Raw genomic sequence first — 25,179 nt, 5'->3', positions numbered from 1 at the left:
AAATAAATATAATAGGACAGTTCGACAATTTCCAAAGAAATCTTGCTACCAAAGGGCGCCACCACATACCCCACACAATAGGAGCTAAGACCAGGGGCGCATGAGAAGATCATGTGGTGGGCCTGGAGGGCCCCTGCAGGTGGACCCAGACCCATTGGAAGCTCATGGTGATGAAACTTAACGACACATTTTATTTAATTATTTCTATGATAATCCATTTTTCTTCAATATATAAAAACACTAGAAATCAATAACTGGCCTTGGCAGTGAATTAATATGTCAGTCCAATAAGAAATAAAAAATATGTTAAACCCTTATATAAGTGATGTGAATATATCATATGAATACTTCCACAATTATAGATATATTTGAGACATATTAACATCCCAAGCTTAATCCATGCTCATCCACTAGCATGTAGATGAGAACAAAAATAATTTGTGAAGTGTGAATGCTATAATGGAGCAAAAGTTTGATCACATAGAGAATGATAGTTTTAATAACAAGAAGCATCATTCTATCAAATTCAACATAACATAAAGTAGTAATGAAGTGTCTTGTAAATATGACAAAACTATAATACAAACATAAAGCAGCGCATATACATCAATTAAGTAAAGACGATGACTAGGCAAACCAACTTGAAGAGAACCATCATATGTATGTGTTACCCAAGAAATTACTATTAATAAGAATTCATAAAATGCTAAGAGTGATCCCCATTCTCAATAGATGGTGCTTAAGGAAAGTTGGAATTGGCTCAACATAAAAAGTAAAATGGTTAGGCCCATCGCAGAGAGAAGGGATTGCCATGTGCTTTTCTTTTTGTTAGTATCTTTCTTTATGTTTTGCACTCAAACCTTTAGTGCATTGGAACTTTATTTTCCTTTTCCCCTTGTGATTGTGCCCATTTGCATTATTATTATGGTTTTTCGCTCTACCACTATTTCATGGAAAACATCAGTTCCAAGTCACTAAAAATTCAAACTCCCTTTTCAGGTAACATTTTTACCAACACCAATGACAATTTGCTTGTAATGACATTACCAATTCATGAATAGATAGGTATAGTGGACGCCTTATGGCGTACGCTTTGGCTGTGGGATTTTGGATGCACACACATAATTCATGCTTAGTACAAGAAAAAAGATAGCAAAAGACTTGGAGAACCCGCCTAGTAAGCATACAAACCACAATTATGCATTCTTGAATACTAACATTATTAAGAAAACATTAACATGATGATAACCTACAAACCTGAATATCACCAAGGCTGACTTGGAATTTACCAAACATGTGAGCATGTGCCAAAGTCAATCATCTGTTCTCCAATAGGAGGTACTTACCACCACAACATGATAGACTTAACTTAATTTTGCAAATATTTTTTCATTATTATAAAAGTCCCTATTTGATTAAATATCTGGGCTATCATAGTTCCGCATATATTCTGATAAATTAATGAGGGACCATGTTTAGTTCTTGACAGTTATAATTTGAAGTGCAGGGGAATCATTCCATTCATAAGTTTACTCTAAGGATATAAATGAAGCACATGAGTAGTAGTATAATAATTTATTCCAACAAATATAAGTGAATATCAAAGAGTAGTAGATCCAATATGATAGCACGCTCAAAGATAAGATAATCGCTCCAAGCCAAAATGAAATGGTTTTTTGATTTTATAAAGAAACACCAAGAGAGAATAGAAGCGAATAATAAGCATAAAACCACAGGCAAAGAAAACAAAATAACAAGAGACGAAAAATATTTGGGGGTTTATAGTTTTTCAAAGAAAAGAAAAGAAAAACTAGATAAGAACCAAATGAAAAAAACAAATAAAAAAGGAAAATAGAGTCAACAAAATATTTAGTTGCTTTGGAAAAGAAAAACAAAAAAAATAACCAAATGAAGAAGCAAGATTTTTTGTCATTTTCTAAAGCTAAGGAGCAAATGAAAACCAAAAGAAAAACAAATAATATGATTTTTTTCTTGCGAAGACAAAAGAAGCAAATAAGAACCAAATTTAAAAAATGAGTCCTGCATTCCTTGGGGTGTTGACTCTTGGTGTGGTTTACTGGTTGAATGTGACCGTGGTTGGTTCCGCCCTAGAGTGAAAATGGAAACTTTCCACAAAAGTATTTGTGAGGAGGAGGTACTAGTCACACTTATCTTCAAGGAAGGGAAGAATGCCAGTGTTGTTTGCCAAATGGTAGAAGTCATCGAGAATTCCCGCATCCCTCAAGAAAGTGTTGCACGGCCATTCGCACGGCCGCACTTTGCCCACACAAGGAAGGTGATATCTGGGCTTCGGAACCTCCTTAGGGGTCCGTCTTGAGGATCCTCTTAACCTCCACTTGAGCATTTTCTTTTTCTAAAAATTTCTGAAATTTTTAGTGACTCAAAATAGAAGTGAACCAAACTCAACAAAACCAATAGCAACTATTCCCATAAGCATCTAGAAGGTACATCATGCATCAAAACTACTTTGGACCATCTAAATTTGAAATGCAAGATCAAAAACAAGGTCACCACAGCAGCAAAAATTTGCAATATATAAAGCAATAGAACAAAAACTAATTGGACCATTGGAGGAGTCACATACCGAAGAACAATCTCCCAAAATAGTTTTGGAAACGGAGTTCCGAGCAAGGAGATTAATAATGTTTATCAAGTCTTATTAACAAACTATTTTCGAATGACATGAAACCGAAGAACCTTCATATAACACTAGGTTACCTCAACGGGGATATGCATCTCCCCAATAATAAGAGTTTCATATTTCTTCTTGTCATTAGGAAGAGGGAGTTGAAAACTTCCAATAGTAATTGTTGGATCCTCAATAACATTAATACCATTCACTTGAAATTGCTTCTTGAGAAAGTGTAACGTATGCTCATTACCATTGATATGAAAAGTGACCTTGCCTTTCTTGCAACCCTCCTGCAGTATTCAAGAAGGGTCTACCAAGGATAATTGACATGTCGTCGTCCTCGGGCATATCAATTATAACAAAGTCTGTCAAGATAGTAACATTTGCAACTACAATAGACACATCCTCACAAATACCGATAGGTATAGCAGTAGATTTATCATCCATTTGCAATGATATTTCAGTAGGTGTAAGTTTATTCAAATAAAGTCTTCTATATAAAGAGAAAGGCATAACACTAACACTGGCTCCTAAATCACATCAAGCAGTTTTAACATAGTTTCTTTTAATGGAGCATGGTATAGTGGGTATTCCTGGATCTCCTAGTTTCTTAGGTATACCATCCTTAAAAGAATAGTTTGCAAGAATGGTGGAAATTTCAGCCTCAGGTACCTTTCTTTTATTAGTGACAATATCTTTCATATATTTAGCATATGGGGCCATCTTTAAAATACCAGTCAAACAAGAACGCAAAGAGACTGGCCTAAGCATTTCAGTGTTCAAACTCTTCTTCATCCTTATTCTTAGATGGTTTAGTTGGGGAAGGCATGTGTTTCTGAACCCATGGTTCTCTTTCCTTATGATACGTCTCCAACGTATCTATAATTTTTGATTGTTCCATGCTATTATATTATCAACCTTGGATGTTCTATATACATTGACGAGCAAATTTATATCATTTTTGGGACTAACCTACTAACTTAGTGCCCATTGCCAGTTGCTGCTTTTTTGCTTGTTTTTTTACTTTGTAGAATATCTGTACCAAACGAAGTCGAAATGCCACGAAACTTTTTGGAGATTCTTTTCTGGTGATAAGAGACCCTGGAAGCTTCAGGAGGCCATGAGAAGATGGAAGAGGGCCCACTAGGCACCAGGGCGCGCCATGGGCCTCTAGCACGCATTGGTGGGTAGTGGGGCCCACGAGCATCATTTTGACCTACCTCCACCTCTATAAATACTCTAAAATCCCAAAACCCTCAGGGAAGTCCACAAAATACTTTTTCCGCCGCCGCAAGTTCCAAAACCACGAGACCTAATCTAGAGGCCTTTCTGGCAATCTGTTGGAGGGGGAAACGATCACGGAGGGGTTCTTCATCATCCTTGCTGCCCTTCCGATGATGCGTGAGTAGTTTACCACAAACATATGGGTCCGTAGTTAGTACCTAGATGGCTTCTTCTCTCCTTTTGATCTTCAATACAATGTTCTCCTCGGTGTTCTTGGAGATCTATTTGATCTAATGACTTTTTGCGGTGTGTTTGTTGGGATCCGATGAATTGTCAGTTTATGATCAGATCTATCCATGAATATTATTTGGGTTTTCTCTGAACTCTTTTATGCATGATTATTATAGCTTCGTATTTCTTCTCCGATTTATTGGTTTGGTTTGGTTTGGCTAACTAGATTGATTTATCTTGCCATGGGAAGAGGTGCTTTGTAATGCGTTCGATCTTGCGGTGCTCAATCCCGGTGACAGAAAGGGACATGACATGTATGTATCATTGCTATTAAGGGTAAAAAAGGTGGGGGTTATTCATACGTGAGTTTATCTTGTGTACATCATGTCATCTTGCTTAAAGCATTACTCTGTTTTTCTACGAACTTAATACACTAGATGCATGCTAGATAGCGGTCGATGTCTGGAGTATTAGTAGTAGATGCAGACAGTAGTCGGTCTACTAATGTTGGAAGTGATCCCTATATACATTATCATTGCCTTGGATATTATCATAATTATTTTCTTTTTTGTCAATTGCCCAACAGTAATTTGTTTACCCACCAACAATAGTCAGATCTTTCTTCTTTGTTTGCAATATATATATAAGTATAATATTATACCAAAATGAATGCCTTTTTGATTGGCATGGAAAAAAATTCAAAAGTCAACTAAGAAATAAAGACTTTTGCTTTGGCTGAGTTGTAGACGGAGTCTTATAATATAATCATTAAATGTGACTAGGATATATTTATAGAGTATATAATTACATATATATGTATAAATTACTTTAAAAAAGACATGGTTATTTTCCAAAGGATATACCATCATATCAAGTCTTATTTATATAACATCTAAATTTATTAAGAAAATTATATTTAAAGTTAAAATTGAAAATTATATGCCGATGTGTTTCAGTCATAATTTGGGTTCTAAGATCTAATTCCGTGTAATCTTTGTTACTGAATTACGTCTTCTCTCTGTTGAGTCACATCTTATTTATCATGCCAAAGCCAAATTAAACATTCAGAAACAGAAAAGATAAATTTGACAACAATAATTACACAATTCAGATCTTCATTCAATATTAAATATATGGTCGGTACTATTCAGAGTGTATCTTTTTTCCCTTTCATTCCTGGAGTAACCAACCGAGTTTTATAATAAAGTATGTGCATTGACGCCGGCAGTGCAATAAGTAGTCACGCAATTGACCTTTTTGAAACTATATGGCTATGGCCGTGTAGTTCTCCCAATGGCAAAGGCTTGGAGATCACCATTTCTCTACTCATTAGTGCATGCCGAGAAGGAAAGACAGCTAACTTCAAGTGGCAAAGTATTCTCACAAGATCGAGAATAATAGGAGGAGAAGATGTCTGGGAGGTGAGTTCTATATCAAATTATTGTGGTCAGTATATAGTTTTCAAATAATTTGGGACATGGTAAACATATCTTCGCATCAATGTTGTTGAAATAATTTTTAATGATTTTCAGTTGATGACGCTTAATTTCAAAGCAATAGTTATATGAGTATAACCCTTTCCAAAAATATACGTGGCCGACGACTGCTTTTCGCCTATGATGCAATTAAACAATCACACTTTTGTATCAATTTACAGGAAAAGTTTAAAAACCTGGAATTGTAGCCACATAGTAAAATTAATGTGATTAGGATGTCAAAATTATGCAACCTATGTTTTCACAACGACTACATTGTAGAGGGGGCTGGGGGTAGTAACGATTGAAAATAAAATATATAGATGCCATACCTTTTTCATTTTGAAATAGATGATGTTCTAGAAACTTATGTTCAGGTGGATCATACACTGAAGCCTCAACACGAATGTTACGTCCATATATTGATCTAACAACACATGAGAACTATCAGTTAGCTTGTGTTCTAAATTTGACTTCTATCCAATGATCCAATATCACACGTAGATACATACGGTCAATAATATAGTACTTATAGGAATGAAATAATTGACAACTTCATCTTAAAAAGTATAATAATGCACTACTAGGGAAAACCTTATACACAGAAGTTTATCAGTAGCGCGGTTTAAAAATGGGCGCTACTGCTAATTAGTAGTAGCGAGGGGTATAAAAACCGCGCTACTACTAAGTTGATAGTAGTAGCGAGGGGTATAAACCCGCGCTGCTACTAAATGGTCTCCAACAATGCCCCCGGGATAGGCCATAGTAATAGCGAGGGGTATAAAACGGGCGCTACTATTAAGTAAGTAGTAATAGCGCAGGTAAGACCCCCACGCTACTACTAAGCGTGTCCACCCCGGTCCGATCCACGCTCCCACCCGACCACCACCTCCCACCCCACCAACCGTCCCACACCACCCACCCCCCGTCTGTCTCAAAAAAAATGCAGCCCGATCCAGATCCCCAACCTCCTCTCCTGTCCCAACCCACTCGCCGCCGGCCTCCCTTCCACCTCCTCTCCTCCGCCCGTCCGCCCCCATGCCCCCCGCCGCGTGCGCCACGCCGGCGGCCGCGCGCCCGCCGCTCCTCGTCTTGCGCCGCTGCCCGCCCCCGCCCCAGCCCCGGTGCCGGCAACGAAGCCGTCCCCGCCCACCAGGTCCGGGATCCCGCCGCGGTACGACCTAGACGCCAAGTGGGATGCCTGCCTCGACCTCTCCATCCGCCGCGTCGCCTACTCCTCCCTTGCCGACGCCTTCGGAGGCCTCATCCTCTTCTGTAAGCCCCCAACCCCCTCCGCCTCACCTCTCCATTCCCCTCGCTGCATCACGAGATCTGTTCGCCGCACCTCCGTGGGTATCTCATGATCTAGGGTTGCGCGAAAATAATGCTCGTGTTCCATCTCGATTGGCCTAATCTGATGAGGGATTTCCTAGCTGCATAGGTAGGGCGCGCTCCTCCAGGCAAAAACATTTGGGAACGTTACTAATGTGCATGCCCTGCTTTAGGGTGCTGTAGATTGATTGTTTCCTGCGCGATTGGAGCCCCAAATTTGCGTCGAGTGCTCTGAGATTCCGATGATTGTAAGCAAAAAAATCGCTTACATTTTATTTCCTGTATGTTTGTATTCTGCAGAGGCCAGAGTCTCATTTCAATTGATTCGTCAGCCAGTGTATGAATAGCAGGACGTGCTTGAATTGGGCTAGGCTATGTGATGGCGTTGACTGTTAGCCAGGGAAACTTTTGTTTGTGATTTTATTGGTGTGAACAATGCTTTCCTGGTGTTAGTCATGCTCTCGGAATGGTTATGGTGAATCATGGTTCTAAAAATAATTCAGTCTTACCATCATTTCCTCGTGTCTGGTATTTTTTTAGAGAAAGAACAACGCTTTGTCTGATTGGGATTGTGGTATTCAAGAAAAATGCATGAATAATTGCTAGGAAAACTGCTTACACCATATAGGCTGCAGTATGTGGAGTCCTAAGTCAGTTTCATTCTCGAACTTTAGGGGCTTGTCCATTGATGTCTATGTGATGCTTGTTATCAGCTAATCTCAAACTGTTTCCCTGTATCCTATTCTGTTGAATAACTTGGAGTCCTTTTATTTGTATCCAGAATGAGTTTGATTTCACAAGTTCTATAAAGTAAGCAATGCAACTTGTTACTGTGTATCTGATGTTGGTAAGGGAACTATTAAAAAAGTTATTTGGCTATGTGAATTGTCTGTTTTCCACCCGATAATCCATAATTATTAGTTTTCCTAGCAATTATTCATGCATTTTTCTTGAATGTTCTCAAATTTTATAATCTTATTTACTTGTTAATTATTCAGAGTTGGCATATGCCGAAAGAAACACTTTGAGAAGAACTCAAATTTACACTTCGTGAAGTAACTGTCACTAAATCTATGGTCTAATGCATGTTTGTGACTTGTGTTATTTTATACAGGTAGCCCAACAACCCGCTGGGCATCAGTTGCACTTGGAGCTGGTGTGGTGATAGGGGTTGCGTTCACCAAACTGGTCGGCCCCTGAATGCTCATACATATTCAATGGTTCTCCTCCAAAGTGGGGAAAGGTAAGCATTTCTCTTCTCCCCCTTACCCTCTGTTCGTCTTCTTCCTCCGATTGCTTGCTGCACCACAGCAAGTAATTATTTTTTCAGAGAGGAGAAGAGGAGAGGTCTTGCAATCCAACTTACCTGTATTCTTGAACAAATGAAGCACAATACTTTGCAACACCTCAAGTTTCAAACTGAATAAATTACGTTGGCCACCTGTATTTACAAAATTTACCTTGTATATGCATTGTGCTTGTCTTTCGTTAGTTAGCAACTCAACTCGACTCATGCTGGTGGCAAGATTTGAAATCACTCTAGTGCAGTTTGCATCTTTGTAACTGAACATGTTATAACATCAATATTAACAGTAAAAAAAATGGACTTTGTATGTGTAGTATAAGCAAGTTCAAGTGATTTTGTGAATCTGCTTTCCTTTGGTTATGCCTAAGATTTCACAATCATTTTGTATTTAGTTTAGAAACTGAAAAATGAAGAGAGTTGCCTTTCCTTTTGTTATACATGCAGCCATGTGCTTGACGCCACCTGATGCGTGCGTTTTGTGCTCCTATCTGCTTGTCAAGCAGAAATCTGCTGCTGTGATAGGAGGACGACGAGGCGAGTGGCTGCTCCGACCCTGCTACTACCCACACGATAGAAGGTCCTCTCTCTCTCTCTCGTTTTTTATTCCTCTCTCCGATGATAGTTTGGTGCAACCTAACTCATAGTTGTACGCTTGGTAGAGTGATTTGTTTGACATGTTGTTGATCTGAAGTAAAACCACTTAATCATCCTCTTCCTTTTTTTAAAACAAACCAGTCTTGTCATTGTTTCCCCGTGTATGGTAATTTGAAGAAAGAACAACGCTATTCCTGTCTGGGATTGTGGTCTGTTGGGGACTTGAACACTGCTCTGTTCTTCAAAATTACAGCGTGTTTGCTCCTAGTGCTCAATCATATTCTGTCCTAGATCGTTATCCACCTAGGCCGTTGATCTGCATAATGCAGACTTTCATTGTAATATGTAAGATGCGTATGATATGTTTCGAAGATGATCGATGGTAAACTTACTGACTTACTGATTCCTGAGTTCTATCTTGATGCTTTTTGTTCCAAGTGTTAAGCAGGAATTGATAGGGCTGTCATATGATTTTGTTTAATCTTTGCTAATGTGAATTGTGAAATGTTGGTTAAACTTAATATGATCATCACCAAACTCTCTACATCAGTTCTGTTTTAGTAGTGACGCAAACTGCTTACAGCATATAGGCTGCAGTATGTGGAGTCCTAAGTCCAAAAAAGAGGTCTGGACACATTTATTATTATAGTTATTACTTGGTAAATTTAGTAAGAACAAGTAAGAACTAGTAAGAGTTAAATCAACTGTGTGGGCAGCATTAACATAGGTGCTCCTGTGTCGTGCTGCTACGTACTTGGTAGTTCGACCTTCTCCACCGATTAGTGAGCTCCGCCACCGAACGCTGCTCCTGTGCTGTGTTGCTATTCTAGCCAAAGGTTTTCTCTCAATTTATGCACTTTTCCGTTGAGTGCCTTTGTTTTAAACTATGAGATATGCCTATGTTTAATTCTGAAATCTGAATGCAATTTTATGTTGTTGCAAAAGGTAATTTTGGGAAAATTTCCATTGCTGCAGGATAATGAGATGTTGAAGTGGCAGACGGAATCCATGACACCGAAGTGCAATTGTGGCAGATTATCTCTATTTTTCCTTTTCATTTTTCTTATTATTGGAGTGAGAACAGGTAGAATGAGGAACTGTGTGATAGTAGATACAAAGAAACTTATGTTTGCAATTGTTAATGACATACATACTTGCATGTTCTTTGAAGTGGTCAATCGTGAGTACCAATGCATAATGATGGGGTTTTGGCTCATTTATTGGCTTCGGTGTCCAGTTAACCATGAAATAGGACCCATGTCAATTATGTATGCTCTTACTGGATGTGTTCTAATGCTGGTGTAATAATGTGTACTGGTTTATTTTTTAAATTTCTAATAAGTTAGTAGTGGCGTGGGGAGGAAACTGAGCGCTACTAGTATAAATGATACTAGTAGCGTTGGTTGTTAACCCACGCTACTGCTATTTCATTAGTAGTAGCGCGTGTACGTAATAGCAGTAGCGTGGGTGGCACACGCTACTACTAACAAAGTTAGTAGTAGCACGGGTTTAACCCACGCTACTACTAACTATTAGCTGTAGCGCCTTATTGGTAGCGCGGGTGCCCACGCTGCTGATAGGCCTAAACCCGCGCTGCTGCTAGGCTTTTCCCTAGTAGTGATGTTACATCTGGCTATACCTTTATATTCCATATGAATGAGAACATTTACAAAACCATAATTCATTATAAAATCACTTTGTAGTTCGAGCAAATTAAAGATGTTGCCCTCACATTTTTGCGAGGGCCACACCACTAGTAATTATGAGAGAAAAGGCATTAGAATTACTCCATAAAGCATTATTATGCATAAAACATTATAAATAATAGTAGGAAAACATGATGCAAAATGGATGTATAAACAACCAGGAGCAAGAGTATTAAACCATATCTTAGCATCACCCTTTAACGAGAAAGGAAATAACTTAAGAATGTAGTAGTAGCGAGTTTTCCCTCATGAGCAAATAAGGTGGCTATATCATTCACTTTAGTAAGATGTGCCACAATGGTTTCAGTTTCATAACCATGGAAAGGATCAGATTCAATGAAAGTAATTAACTCAGAATTGACAAAGAATTCATAATCCTAATAAGTCATAAAGATGGGTGAAGTAGCAAACTTAGGATCATATTTCATTCAACGATTCAGAGATTTTTCTCTCAGCTTACATAGTAATTTCTTGAGGTCATGTCTATCACTACAAGCAAGAAATTCCGTAGCTATCTCTCCATCCATAACATAACCCTCAGGTATCTTAGGTAATTCACATCTAGGAGAGCTAGGTCTAATAGTTGTTTCATAATTTCTTGTTTCAATAATTACATCAGTTTCAGCATTCTCAAATTCTTTAGCTCTAGCAAGTTGTTCATCAAAAAATTCACCTAGTGGCACAATATCATCAACAAAGTACTAGCATCATCAATAGCATCATTCATAGAAGAAGGAGCATCATCAATTACTTGTGGCATATTAGAATTAATAGCAGGTGGTGGTGTTGCAAGCTTACTCAAAATAGAAGACGAATGAAGTGCAGAGCTAGATAACAGTTCCTTACCTCCCCTCGTTCTAGAGGGAACGATCTTGGTTCTATCATCCTTAAGATTCTTCATAGTGATCAATAGATATAAATCCCACGTGACTCGGCAAATAGAGTTATGCTCCCCGGCAACAGCGCTAGATAAAGGTCTTGATAACCCACAAGTATAGGGGATCGCAACAATTTTCGAGGGTACCCAAATCTATTGATTCAAGATAACGGGAGCCAAATAATATTTGCAAGTATTAGTAGTTGAATTGTCAATTCAATTGCATCTGGAGAACTAAATATCTGCAGCAGAGTGATCAGTGAAACAATAATAAGGTAGTTTTATAGCAGTGGTAATAGTAGTAACGGTAATAGTAACAACAGTAGCAGTAGTTTTGTAGCAATTGTGATAGTAGTAGGAACAGTAGTAACTTAGCAAAGATCAATATGTGACAAACTCGTAGGCATTGGATCGGTGATGGATAATTATATTGGATGCCATCCATCATGTAACAGTTATAACCTAGGGCGACACAGAACTAGCTGCAATTCATCAATGTAATGTAGGCATGTATTCCGTATATAGTCATACCTGCTTGCGATAAGAACTTGCATGGCATCTTTTGTCCTACCCTCCCATGGTAGCGGGCTCCATAAGGAAACTAAGGGATATTAATGCCTCCTTTTAATAGAGAACTAGAACAAAGCATTAACACATAGTGAACACATGAACTCATCAAACTACGGTAATCACCGGAAAGAATCCAATTAGTCACCTTGGAGTATGCGGATCATAACACGTAATAGGTCCATATAACTTGCAAGGTAGGATCAAGAACACATATATATCTTCATGAAAACATAAAGGGTTCAGATCTGAAATCATGGCACTCTGGCCCTAGTGAGAAGCATTAAGCATATCAAATTCATAGCAACATCAATATTAAAACATAGTGGATACCAGTGATCAAGCCCTAACAAAACTAAATCGATTACGTGATAAATCTCATCCAACCGATCACCGTCCAGCAAGCCTATGAAGAAATTACTCACTCTCAGCGGTGAGCATCATGAGATTGGTGATGGAGGAAGGTTGATGATGACAACGGCGTCAAATCCCCCTCTTCGGAGCCCAAAACGGACTCCAGATCAGCCCTCCCTATGAAGAATAGGAGGTGGCAGCGGCTTCTTATTGTAAAATGCGATGATTCCTTTTCTCTGATTTTTTCTTGGCGACTAGGTACTTATGGAGTTGGAGTTAGGGTTGTGGGAGCTGCCAGGGGCCCACAAGCCTGCCAAGGGCGCCCTAGGGGGGTGGCCGCGCCCCTAGGCTTGTGGTGCCCTGGTGCCCCCCCTCTAGTCTTTCTCTTCACCAGTATTTTTAATATATTCTATAATAATTCTTCATAAATTTTCAGCTCAATCCGAGAAATTTTATTTCTGCACAAAAACAACACCATGGCAATTCTGCTGAAAACAGAGTCAGCCTGGGTTAGTTCCATTCAAATCATGCAAATTAGAGTCCAAAACAAGATCAAAAGTGTTCTAAAAAGTAGATATGTTTGGAACGTATCAATCAGTCATCAATGTAATATAGGCATGTATTCCGTACCACCTCTTTGCTCAATAAATACCCCAAGAATCCAAAAACCCTAGGTCAGTCGACGAAACACAATTCCAGCCACCACAAGTTCCAAAACCTCGAGACCCAATCTAGACATTGATGTCGCTAGAACTACGTCGGTATTTCACCAAAGAGGAAGGGATGATGCAGCACAACAACGATGGGTATTTCCCTCAGTGATGAGATCAAGGTTATCGAACCAGTAGGAGAACCAAGCAACACTATGTGAGCAACACTTGTCGTGGGTTTCTCACGGCAGATGTCCTTGTGAAAGGACTTAATTGTGGAGCCATCGCTACGGGTTAGCTTAAAGGGGTTAAACCGGACAAGGGGACATGAGGAGTTTTATACTAGTTCGGCCCCTTCGAGGAAGGTAAAAGCCTATGTCTAGTTGTGATTGTTATTGCTAGGGTTTCGAAGGCCAAGGAGTGAATCTGCTTTGTCTGGCTCTCGAGTTGTTGTCTGTCCCTAAACCGCGGCCAGGTCGTCCCTTTATATTCATAGGTTGACGCCCGCCGGGCTACAGAGTCTGAAAGCCGGATCATAAACGTGTCTGGTTCGGTCTCTACTCTTCCTATCTTACAGTACAAGTTACATGACTAGGTCGGTTTACATTTACAGGCTGTAACCCGCCTTCGGGCCTTGGGCCTTCCGTAAAGCGCCATCATCCTTGCATCTTCATGGGCTTCTAATCTTCAAAGAGTCAACCCGGCTACATAAGGCCGGTTTACCTCCAGTAGTAATATCCCCAACATTAGGCCCCAGATTGGTTTGAACTTGTTCATGTCAATCTTCTACACTTAGAAACAATCTTCTCTCATATCTTCACCTTGATCTTCTAAACCGCCGTGACGTCATACTTCCAAATTATGATAAACTGCCCTGACATCATCCATCCGTCGATGTCGGAGATTACCTTCATTTAATGTGTATTCAGTCACCGAGGCGACACCTTTATTAACTTATCCATTTTTTTGGGCTCCTCGATTCCCGCACTTGCCGTTTTACCGCTTCACCTTATAAATAGGGGCAGAGGACCCCTTTATTTTCTTTCCGCTACCCATTCATCTCTTCTTCTTCCTCTCGATGACCCCGCACTCGAGCGCCGCCGTCATCTTCGAACCTCGCCTCTGCTTCGTTGTCGGCCGCTGCATCAACCTGTTGGCACCAGAGTTCCACAGCGCCCTTTCCGCTGCTTCCGTGGTCACAGTAAGTCCTTTCCCCCTTCTTTCCTAGATCCATTAGGGTTTCCTCGCTGTTCTTGAGGTTCGTCAGAGCTTATAGCGCTGTTCTTCCTTTGGCCTGTAGATGAATGCTTCGTACTTATCATATCTCTTGCCGTGATGAATCTTCTGTTACCCTCACAAATCCTTATACAAAAACTGCTGCAATCCTTCATAAACTATTTCGGGTCTTACCCTTTTTAGGTCGAAATATTTTTGCTTTTCTGTCTTACCTTAGATCCGAAAGTTTTATACATCTCTGTGAAATCTGTTTCTCCTCACACCATTATAGGCGGTTTAACTTTGCATAATCAATATGTACCATTAGCCCTCTGATAAACCGGAAGAGCCTTTTGTCTCCATAATTATATTTCGGTTTAACAGTGTCTGAGTACCCCTATCGTGGTATTACCTTTTGTGCATCATTGCATTGATCTCCGGTTTATGCCATGTCCTCTATCAGTATGTCTCTTACTCCATTGTATCGTACATATAATCATGCGTGATTTATAAACCGGCCTTTCATTTTCAGCTTGTTTGTTTCGCAATGGCCAAACAATTCACTGCCTGCAACTGGGCTCGTTCCCGGGTTACTGAGACTCAGTTGAATGAGATGGTCAGCATCGGCTCCCTACCTAAGAAAACTGAAATCAAATGGCGAGTTCCCGGAACAGAAAATCCTCCGACCCCAAGACATGGCGAGGTGGTGGTCTTTGTTGATCACATAGGCCGTGGCTTCAAACCGCCAGGATCAAAGTTTTACCGAGATGTGCTTGCCAACTTCCAACTTCATCTGCAAGACATTGGTCCCAACTCGGTCTCCAATTTATGCAACTTCCAGGTCTTCTGTGAAGTATATTTACAAGAAGAACCAGCTGTAGAACTGTTCCGGGATTTCTTCCACTTAAACCGGCGCACAGAGTTTATAAATGGACCGAACACAGAACTTGGTGGTGTCTCGATTCAAAAGCGGAAAGAAGTTAAATTTCCTCATGCCAAACATCATAGCCACCCAAAAGAATGGAACCAAACTTGGTTTTATTGCAGAGACACTTCGCCTGAAGATGAAAATCCCCTCCCCGGCTTTCGTGATCACAAACTATCCAACACCCACCCAATGCCACAACGCCTGAGCTCTTCAGAAAGGGCAAAATACGCTCCTCAACTCGCCAAACTCCGGGCCTTTATGGCGAACGGTTTAACAGGCGTGGACTTCGTGCACTGTTGGATATCCTGGAGTATCTTGCCACTAAGCCGGTGTCCCGGTTTAATGTGTGAATATACCGGTGAGGTTGACGACCCTCAACGCCATTGTAACATCCAATTATCTGAGGAAGAAGTCACTGAAGGTGTAAAGAAGATTCTGAATGAATCAGAACTGATCTGTAGTCAAACCGGTCTGAGTCCCTTCTATGACAAGAACAAACCGCCTGTTGTAAGCATTATATTTCCCCCTCATCTCTAATATTTTTAGCTTATGCAACCTGTAATCCTTCTTCTTTGTATATAGGGAGATGACCCCTTCTGGAAACGGAAAACCATAGAGAAAGCGGCAAAGCCGACTGGAGACAAAGCGGTCAAACCATCCCGCCCAAAGACCAAAGCCGTAAAACGGACGTCAAAACGGAAAACAGCTGACCAGATTAATATGGAGCTTGATGATGATACTGATGACCCAGAAGTTGAGGTAGAACTTGACTCACTTGGCTCTCTTTTCATGCATCTCATTAAAATGATCTTCCTCAGGAGGACGCAGAAGCTAGTCAAGCTGATGATGTAGAGGTAATTACCCTTTCCTCCGGTTCAGACTCTATGCCAACACAAAAAACTCGCCAAGCAGTCCGGAAAGTAAGCTTTTCTCATCCTCTTGCTCACTTGGATCCAACATTTATTTTGAAGACTCAGCAGCATGAAGCTCGCCGGACAACCCGGCACAGTGGCCAACAAGTCACTTCAGCCGGTTTACCTGATACTCCAGTTCGGAAGCGCCGGTCTGAGGTCTCTCCTACTTCTGACCATTCTTACCCCAGGGCAGGTTATTTCAGACAGCCTCTTAATCCGTCTGATTCAAATTATCAGGTGACACCTCCTTCATCTTCTGGTGAATCGACAACAACTCAACTCCCCCCATTGAAAACTGTGGCCGGGTAAGTTGTAAAAACCTTTCCTTTCAATGCGCCATAAATCCTTTAAGTAGGATGTTAATCCTCTTTTATCCTGTTTGCAGGGCCAAAGCCAGACCCAGTAAGAAAGCTCGGACCACCAATCCGCTCGAAGATTCGGTCGCCAAAGAAGAAGAACCAAGAGGTGAACCGGAACAAACTCGTGAACCGGAAAGCCCTCATCCTGAAGCTGCTTCTGATAACCCACCCCTTGAAGGCCAAAATACTGATGAACCAGCAGACGCTGATCCTGCCACGCCTGATGCTGAACCGGCAGAACCAAACCGGGCTAGTCCGGTGAAAGATGCTGAAATTCCAATATCATCAACCAAAAACCCTGAAGGCCAAGGTGATGACGTTATTATTACTGGAATGGGCCACAGCTCTCCTGGCCATCCCGTCATTTTGACTCAACACAGTGCCAAAGAAGAGCAAGTTGCCAGGGAGAAAGGTAAATGGAGCAGCGATTTATCAAGCTATGCTCATCTTAACGCTGATGAGCTCCATTCTGGCTTCTTGAACCGTCTGCACTCAAACCGGGATTATGAAGCTGGTTTGGTGAACTTGATGAAAGAGCGGCATGAGGTAAATTCCTCTCCCTTTGTTTATTGATTTATAGCTAAAATACTATCCCAAGTAGCCCCCAAGGGCTGTTTTATGATTGTTAATCATAAACCGGGTCTTTGTAACACTTTAAGCATCTCATCATTGATCCTTGCAACAGCAGGTCTCTAATAATACATAAGACTCATCTTGAAATAATTAGATAACTTTCTGCAGCATAGCCCCCAAAGGCTGGTTTAACTTGGCAAGTTAATCCGGTTTTTAATCCACACATGCGTTTTAGAACAGACGCACATTAGCCCCCAAGTGTCAAGGATAATGCTTGCATTGTTCTGGTGACTTGTATAAAGTGTAGTACTTGAGAGCAAATAGGCATTAGCCCGCAAGTATGAAGTGCATAACTTTGTTATACGCTTTGTACTTAGCACATATATGTTGTTTGTTTAACATACCTTCAACGTGGCAGGCTGAACTGAGAAGCAAAGATGCCCGAAATTCTGACTTGCAAGAGAATGTGAAGTCACAACAAGCCGAGGCTGAAAAAGCCAAAGAGGAGCTGACCCAGGCCCTGGCCGTGATGGAAAAGTTGAAAGAATCTTTCAACAAAGATTGTGCTGACTGGGAAACCGAGAAATCCGGTTTAACCAAAAGAGCTGTAGACGCCGAGGCAGCCCTGAAGCCAGTGGTAGATGAACTAGCCGATTTGAAACACCAAATCAATGCTATGACCTCTGCTATCTTTGGTAAGTACCTACTTTATGTGTGTTGCATAAGTTGATGAACCTCATAACTGACCAAAATGTTGATAAAATCTTTGACAGGTACCTGGATCGCTCATCTTGGCACAGATATGTGGATGAAACTCAAAGCGGCATACACATTGGTTGAACAACTGTACTCTGGGTCTCAGCGGGCTATTTGCGGCAGCTTATAACAAACCGGCTCCCACTTTGATTAAAGAAACTCTTGAGAAGTTGGCCATGTTACCAGCCCACATCGCCGAGTTGAAGAAAGCAGCTACCAGAGCCGGAGCTTTAACTACACTTATTCGAGCAAAAGCCTGGATTCCAGATCTTGAAGCGGAAGACATGATCAAAGGATACCCAGGTGTTAAAGAAGATGGTTCCAACTTTGACAATGATGATCTCCGGCGGCTGACCAAACAGATGCGGCCAGCAGCCAACAAGTTGGCTGATGATACAGATTTGTCCCATTTTCAACCGTTTTACAATGCGGAGGGGAAGAGGCAGCCGGCCAACATCCATGAAGTTGAAGAACTTGTGCCTCCGATTCGTAAGCACACTTATGCTCCTGATATTAACCCCTCCAATCTTATCCATGAAGAAGCAGTGTTTCAAGCTTTAACTGGAATCGATTGGTCAACGGTTGATTTCCAGCGTCTAGGGAGGGATGAAGAAGTGCCCACACCAACTGACCCTCAACCATCAAACCATCCAGACGAAGCATCCTAAACTGGTTGCTGGTTTACTGTCCACTGTGTGCCGATCTTGTGAAAAACAATTATGCCATTGGAGCCGTTTTGAAGGCTTCTTGTAATAGGATAGAGAAAAACTCCTTTATTTGCCATGCCATCGAGCATGTTTTGTAATGCCTCATGACAACTTGTGCCACCCTTTGGGATATATTTATGCATAACCCATGATGAATTGTGTTCCTGGGTTTAACAACTTAAAAGTGTCTAGCGGTTTATCGCTAGACTAGTCAATATATCCAAGAAGTATACATGACATAGATGAAATAATCAAAGTGTTTGTACAAAAAGCAGTATACATAACATACCTCATTGGTTTACCAACGGTGTATAGGGCAAAGGTGTTCATACCAATCCGAGCGTTGATAACCTCATCTCTATACTGCCGGTTTATATATAAAACCAGACCGGGATAACTACCGGGTTTTCTTTATAACACTGGTGATTTAGTCAAACCAGACCGGGTCAATAAACACCGGTTTATAACTGATCATGTGTCAACAACTTGTAGTTGAGAAGCAAGTCGGGTCAAGGACACCGGTTTATCAAAAAAAATACTTATGAATTTCAACAAAAAAAACTCAAACAGGAAAATATGCAAGGCTTTTTACGAGCTGCCAGGCTCCAACTCGAGGCTTTTCATGGGCTGCCAGGCCTCTGAGCTAAACCATTTAACAAAGCCTTTTAAGATGGGCCTCCAATTAACCAATCATCGTTTTAACTTTAACAAGTTCAGGGTCTATAAAAGATTGACATGTCAAACGTTTGATGGCTCATACCAGGATTACCTGGACGGGAGTGGCTTACTTGATGAAGGCAGGTTAACCCGGGTTTTTAGGTGAATACACCAGGCTTCCAAGCCGTGGCTTGATAGCCAATTACAAGGGTCCTTTCAAACTCTTTGTTGCTTGCACAAAGAGACCCCAAGTAACTTTGTGAGCTGTGCTCCGTGGGTGCCCATGTTTGAGTTTGTGCTTTGTGCAACACTCTCTTTGGCCCCACATAATGTCCTTTCTGGCTAAACTCCTATCAAGAGGTGTAGCTGTGGTGTGATAACAACCAAGCCCCCTAGTGATATCCCTTTGTCGTTTCAAACCGATCAAGAGGTGTAGCTATGGTTCAGATATGACCAAGCCCCCTAGTGATATTCTTTATATCCGTGCGGCTGTAGAGACCGGTTTAACAAAAAACTTCGCTTTGTTAGTAGAAACTCTTGTGAGCACACACATGATGTAAAAAGAACAGAGACCCCGCTTTAATGGAGGCTCCGGTTTATTATATAATATATACATTATCATAAATATGTACATAGGAAGAGCCTATGGCTCAAGTATAGTAAGGCTGAAGAAGAGCTATTTTCCATGGTCGCTTGGTCTCCTCCTCCGATTGACGTGAGTCTTTATGCTCTCGAACATCAATGAGGTAGTAAGACCCATTGTGTAGATTTTTGCTGACCACAAAGGGTCCTTCCCAAGGTGGGGATAACTTGTGCATATCAGTCTGATCTTGGATGAGCCGGAGCACCAAATCGCCTTCTTGAAAGGTTCTGGTTTTAACCCGGCGGCTGTGATAACGTCGGAGGTCTTGTTGATAAATCGCCGATCGTGCTACTGCAAGATCACGCTCTTCATCCAACAGGTCCAGAGAATCCTGACGTGCCTTCTCATTATCAGCTTCAACGTAAACTGTCACACGGGGCGAATTGTGACGGATGTCACTAGGTAGAACGGCCTTCGCTCCATAGACCATGAAGAAAGGTGTCTAACCCGTAGACCTATTGGGTGTGGTGTTGATGCTCCATAACACAAAAGGTAGCTCCTCAACCCAACAACTCGGCATCCGCTTTAAGGGAACCATAAGCCTGGGTTTGATACCCCGTAGAATTTCTTGATTTGCCCTCTCTGCTTGACCATTAGATTGGGGGTGAGCCACCGACGCTAGATCGAGCCGGATGTGCTCACGTTGACAGAATTCTTCCATCTCCCCTTTTGACAAGTTAGTACCATTATCTATTATAATGCTATGTGGAAAGCCAAACCGGAATATCACCTTCTTGATGAATTGAACCGCCGTGGCTGCATCACACTTGTTGAATGGCTCTGCCTGCACCCATTTAGTGAATTTATCAATTGCTACTAACAGGTTGGTATTTTTGTCCTTAGAGCGCTTGAAGGGTCCAACCATATCAAGCCCCCAAGTTGCAAACGGCCATAATATTGGAATCATCCGCAACTCTTGAGCCGGAACATGCGCACGGTGGGTAAATTTTTGACATCCATCACATCTCTTGACTAAATCCTCCGCATCAGCATGCGTCGTCAACCAGTAAAAACCGTGGCGAAAAGCTTTGGCAACCAAAGACTTTGAACCGGCATGGTGACCGCAATCCCCTTCATGAATTTCTCGCAAAATCTCACAACCTTCTTGAGGAGAAACACAGCGCTGAATTGCTCCTGAACACTGTAACGATTTAACTCTCCGTTGAGTATGGTCATGGACTTTGAACGCCGGATTATCTGTCGATCCAATGTTTCAGCGTCTGGTAACTCGCCCCGGTTCATGTAAGCCAGATATGGGATCGTCCAATCCGGTATGGCATGCAGAGCTGCCACCAACTGAACCTCCGGATCAGGAATAGCCAAATCTTCTTCGGTTGGTACCTTGACTGACGGATTATGCAACACATCAAGAAAGACATTGGGCGGGACCGGTTCACGCTGGGAACCAAGACGACTTAAAGCATCCACCGCTTCATTCTTCCGCCGGTCTATATGGTCCACCTGATAACCCTTAAAGTGACCAGCCACTGCGTCCACCTCTCGCCGATATGCAGCCATGAGTGGGTCCTTAGAATCCCAAGTGCGAGACACCTGCTGAGCCACTAGATCTGAGTCGCCGAAGCACTTAACCCGGCTCAAATTCATCTCCTTAGCCATCCGAAGACCGTGGAGCAAAGCCTCATATTCAGCTGCATTGTTAGTACAAGGGAACATTAAACGGAGGACATAACAAAACTTGTCACCTCGTGGGGAAGTTAGTATGACTCCAGCCCCCGAGCCCTCCAACTGTCTGGACCCATCAAAATGAATAGTCCAATATGTATTATCTGGTTTCTCTTCAGGTGCCTGTAACTCTGGCCAATCATTGATGAAGTCCACGAGTGCCTGGGATTTGATCGCTGTGCGGGGTATATACTTGAGCCCGTGAGGTCCAAGTTTAATAGCCCACTTGGCAATCTGGCCAGTTGCTTATCTGTTTTGTATGATGTCGCCCAGAGGAGCTGAACTGACCACTGTGATGGGATGGCACTGAAAATAATGTTTAAGCTTCCAGCTTGCCATAAACACTCCATACACCAGCTTCTGCCAATGCGGATACCTCTGCTTTGACTCAATGAGCACCTCGCTGATATAATAAACCGGCCGTTGAACCGGATATTCCTTGCCAAGCTCCTTGCGCTCTACCACAATGGCTATGCTAACAACCCGGGCATTAGCAGCCACATATAATAATAATGGCTCTTTATCGATCGGCGCTGCAAGCACGGGCAGTTCAGCTAGCCGCCTCTTCAGATCCTCGAATGCTTTATCAGCTGCCTCACTCCAGAAAAAGTTATCTGTTTTCTTGAGCATCTGATATAAGGGGATGGCCTTCTCTCCAAGGCGACTGATAAACCGGCTCAAGGCTGTAATCCGTCCGGCCAGACGTTGAACATCGTTGATACACGCCAGTTTAGCCAAGGATGTAATTGCTGCAATTTTTTCCGGATTAGCCTCAATGCCTCTGTTTGACACCAAAAAACCCAAGAGCTTGCGTGCCGGGACACCAAAAACACACTTCTCCGGATTGAGCATCATCTTGTAAATCCGGAGATTGTCAAAGGTTTCTCTTAAATCCTCTATCAACGTTTCCTCCTTTCTGGACTTTACCACAATATCATCCACATATGCATGAACATTGCGCCCAATTTGTTTATGAAGGCAATTCTGAACACATCGCTAGTAAGTTGCCTGGGAACTCTTGAGTCCAAAAGGCATGGAAACATAGCAGAAGGCTCCAAAGGGAGTTATGAAAGCTGTCTTCTCCTGGTCCTTAACCGCCATTTTGATCTGATGATAACCAGAGTAAGCGTCCAGAAAACACAAACGGTCACAACCCGCCGTAGCATCAATTATCTGATCAATGCGAGGGAGAGCAAAGCGGTCTGCAGGGCAAGCCTTGTTTAAATCTGTGTAATCCACACACATGCGCCAAGTGTCATTTTTCTTAAGAACCAGCACCGGATTGGCTAACCACTCTGGATGAAAAACCTCGACAATAAACCCTGCGGCCAACAGACGGGCTACCTCTTCACCGATAGCTTTACGTCTCTCTTCATTGAAGCGGCGGAGGAACTGCCGGACCGGTTTAAACTTAGGATCAATGTTGAGTGTGTGCTCAGCGAGTTCCCTCGGTACACCTGGCATGTCAGAAGGTTTCCATGCAAAGATGTCCCGATTCTCACGGATGAACTCGATGAGCGTGCTTTCCTATTTGGGATCCAGGTTAGCGCTGATGCTGAACTGTTTGGATGAATCGCCAGGGACAAAGTCAACCATCTTAGTATCTGTAGCCGATTTGAACTTCAACGTCGGATCATGTTCTGTAGTCGGCTTTTTCAAAGAGGTCATGTCTGCCGGATCAACTTGCTCCTTATAGAATTTCAATTCTTCCGTGGCACAAACCGACTCAGCATAAGCCGCATCACCTTCCTCACACTCCAAAGCAACCTTTCTGCTTCCATGGACTGTGATAGTCCCCTTATGACCGAGCATTTTAAGCTGTAGATAAACATAACATGGCCTCGCCATGAATTTAGCATAAGCCGGCCGCCCAAACAAGGCATGGTACAAACTTTTGATCTTTATGACCTCAAATGTCAATGTTTCTGACCTTGAATCATAGTCATCTCCAAAAGCTACCTCTAAGGCTATCTTGCCAACAGGATACGCAGACTTACCAGGCACCACACCATGAAAGACCGTATTTGACGGTTTAAGATTCTTATCTGTCAACCCCATACGGCGGAATGTATCATAATATAAAATGTTGATACTAATTCCCCCATCCATGAGTACTTTGGTAAACTTGTATCCCCCAACTTGAGGGGCTACCACTAGGGCCAAGTGACCTGGATTATCAACCCGGGGTGGGTGATCCTCTCTACTCCACAAAATAGGTTGTTCAGACCAGCGTAAATACTGAGGTACTGCCGGTTCAACAGAGTTTACTGCCCTTTTGTGAAGCTTCTGATCACGTTTACACAAACTAGTAGTGAAGACATGATATTGCCCGCTGTTTAGCTGTTTGGGATTGCTCTGATAACCCGACTGCTGCTGCTGTTGATTCCCTTGATGGTTGTAACCTCCCTGGTTGCCTTGGTGCCCTTGATTGATGTGTCCGGTTTGGTTGCCTTGAAACCCTAAACCGGAACCACCACCTCCGTAGCCCGGCCCATGGAAACCTCCTCCTGAACCGCCGGGCGGGTTGTTATCATACTGGAACATATTGGAATTCTTGAAATCCCGCATGATATAACAGTCCTTCCAAAGATGTGATGCCGGCTTCTCCTTTGATCCATGCTTTGGACAGGGATGATTTAGCAGTCGCTCCAAATTGGGGCCTGAACCTCCGCCCCTCTGGGACTGCTTGCCCTTACGGCGCTGGCCATTCTCCTGTGCATTGGTGTTAGCAACAAAGTCCAAGCTGTTGTCAGCCTTGCGCTTACCGCTGTTTCCATGGCCTGCCGGATTATGCTGCTGACCCTTGGCATTGATGTTCTTCTTACCTGTCCCTGGTTTATCCTCCTCTGAGTCCGGGTCCTTGGTATTATCTGAATTGGCGTATTTAACCAAAGCGGCCATGAGCGTTGACATATCATTACAGTGACGTTTGAGTCTTCCCAACTTCTGTTTGAGTGGTAAGAAACGACAATTGCCCTCTAATGTTAACACTGCAGTGTCTGCATTGATACGATCTGATGAATGCAAAATTGCTGAGACCCGTTTGACTCAATGGGTCGTGGACTCCCCTTCCTCTTGGACACAAGTGGCCAAATCCACGATTGACATCGGCTGCTTACAAGTATCTTTGAAGTACTAGATAAACCGGTGCTTTAACTCAGCCCATGATCCGACAGAATTAGTTGGTAAGCTCTTCAACCAAGTGTGAGCTGTTCCTCCCAACATCATGGTGAAATATTTAGCACACACTGCCTCATCCACATCTAACATCTCCATTGCCATCTCATAGCTCTCCACCCACGCCTCTGGTTGCAAATCGGCGGTGTAATTTGGTACCTTACGAGGTCCCTTGAAATCCTTGGGCAGTCTCACATTACGCAAAGCGGGGGTAAGACACGTCACCCCTAAGGAATTGAACACCACACCTGGCTCCACTGAGGCCGTAGGGTGAACCGGAGTATGTTGTCGTGCTCCATGTCGAGCTGCCAACTCGGCCTCCCGACGTGCGCGACCATGGTCCACAACATCCTGCGCATTAGCGCCTCCCCCTGCCGGGTTGTTTCCTCGTGGTGAATTTCGGCGACGTGCACTACTAGACACGGCCAGTTCGTCCTCTACGTGTCTGCTATAGCTCCGGCTTGGACGGGAAGTGGAATGAATCCTCTCCGACTATGTGAATACGCCCGCTGTTGATTTAGTGCTGTTTGAAGGAAATCCTTGGCCGGACGTGCTTCCACTTCAACTGGTGACTCGCCGTCGGTTGGGAGGGCCGCTA

The sequence above is a fragment of the Triticum urartu genome, chromosome 7A (assembly GCF_056163025.1).
Source record: "Triticum urartu cultivar PI428250 chromosome 7A, HENAU_Tu73, whole genome shotgun sequence".
Taxonomy (NCBI): domain Eukaryota; kingdom Viridiplantae; phylum Streptophyta; class Magnoliopsida; order Poales; family Poaceae; genus Triticum; species Triticum urartu.
This window is presented reverse-complemented; position numbering follows the sequence as displayed.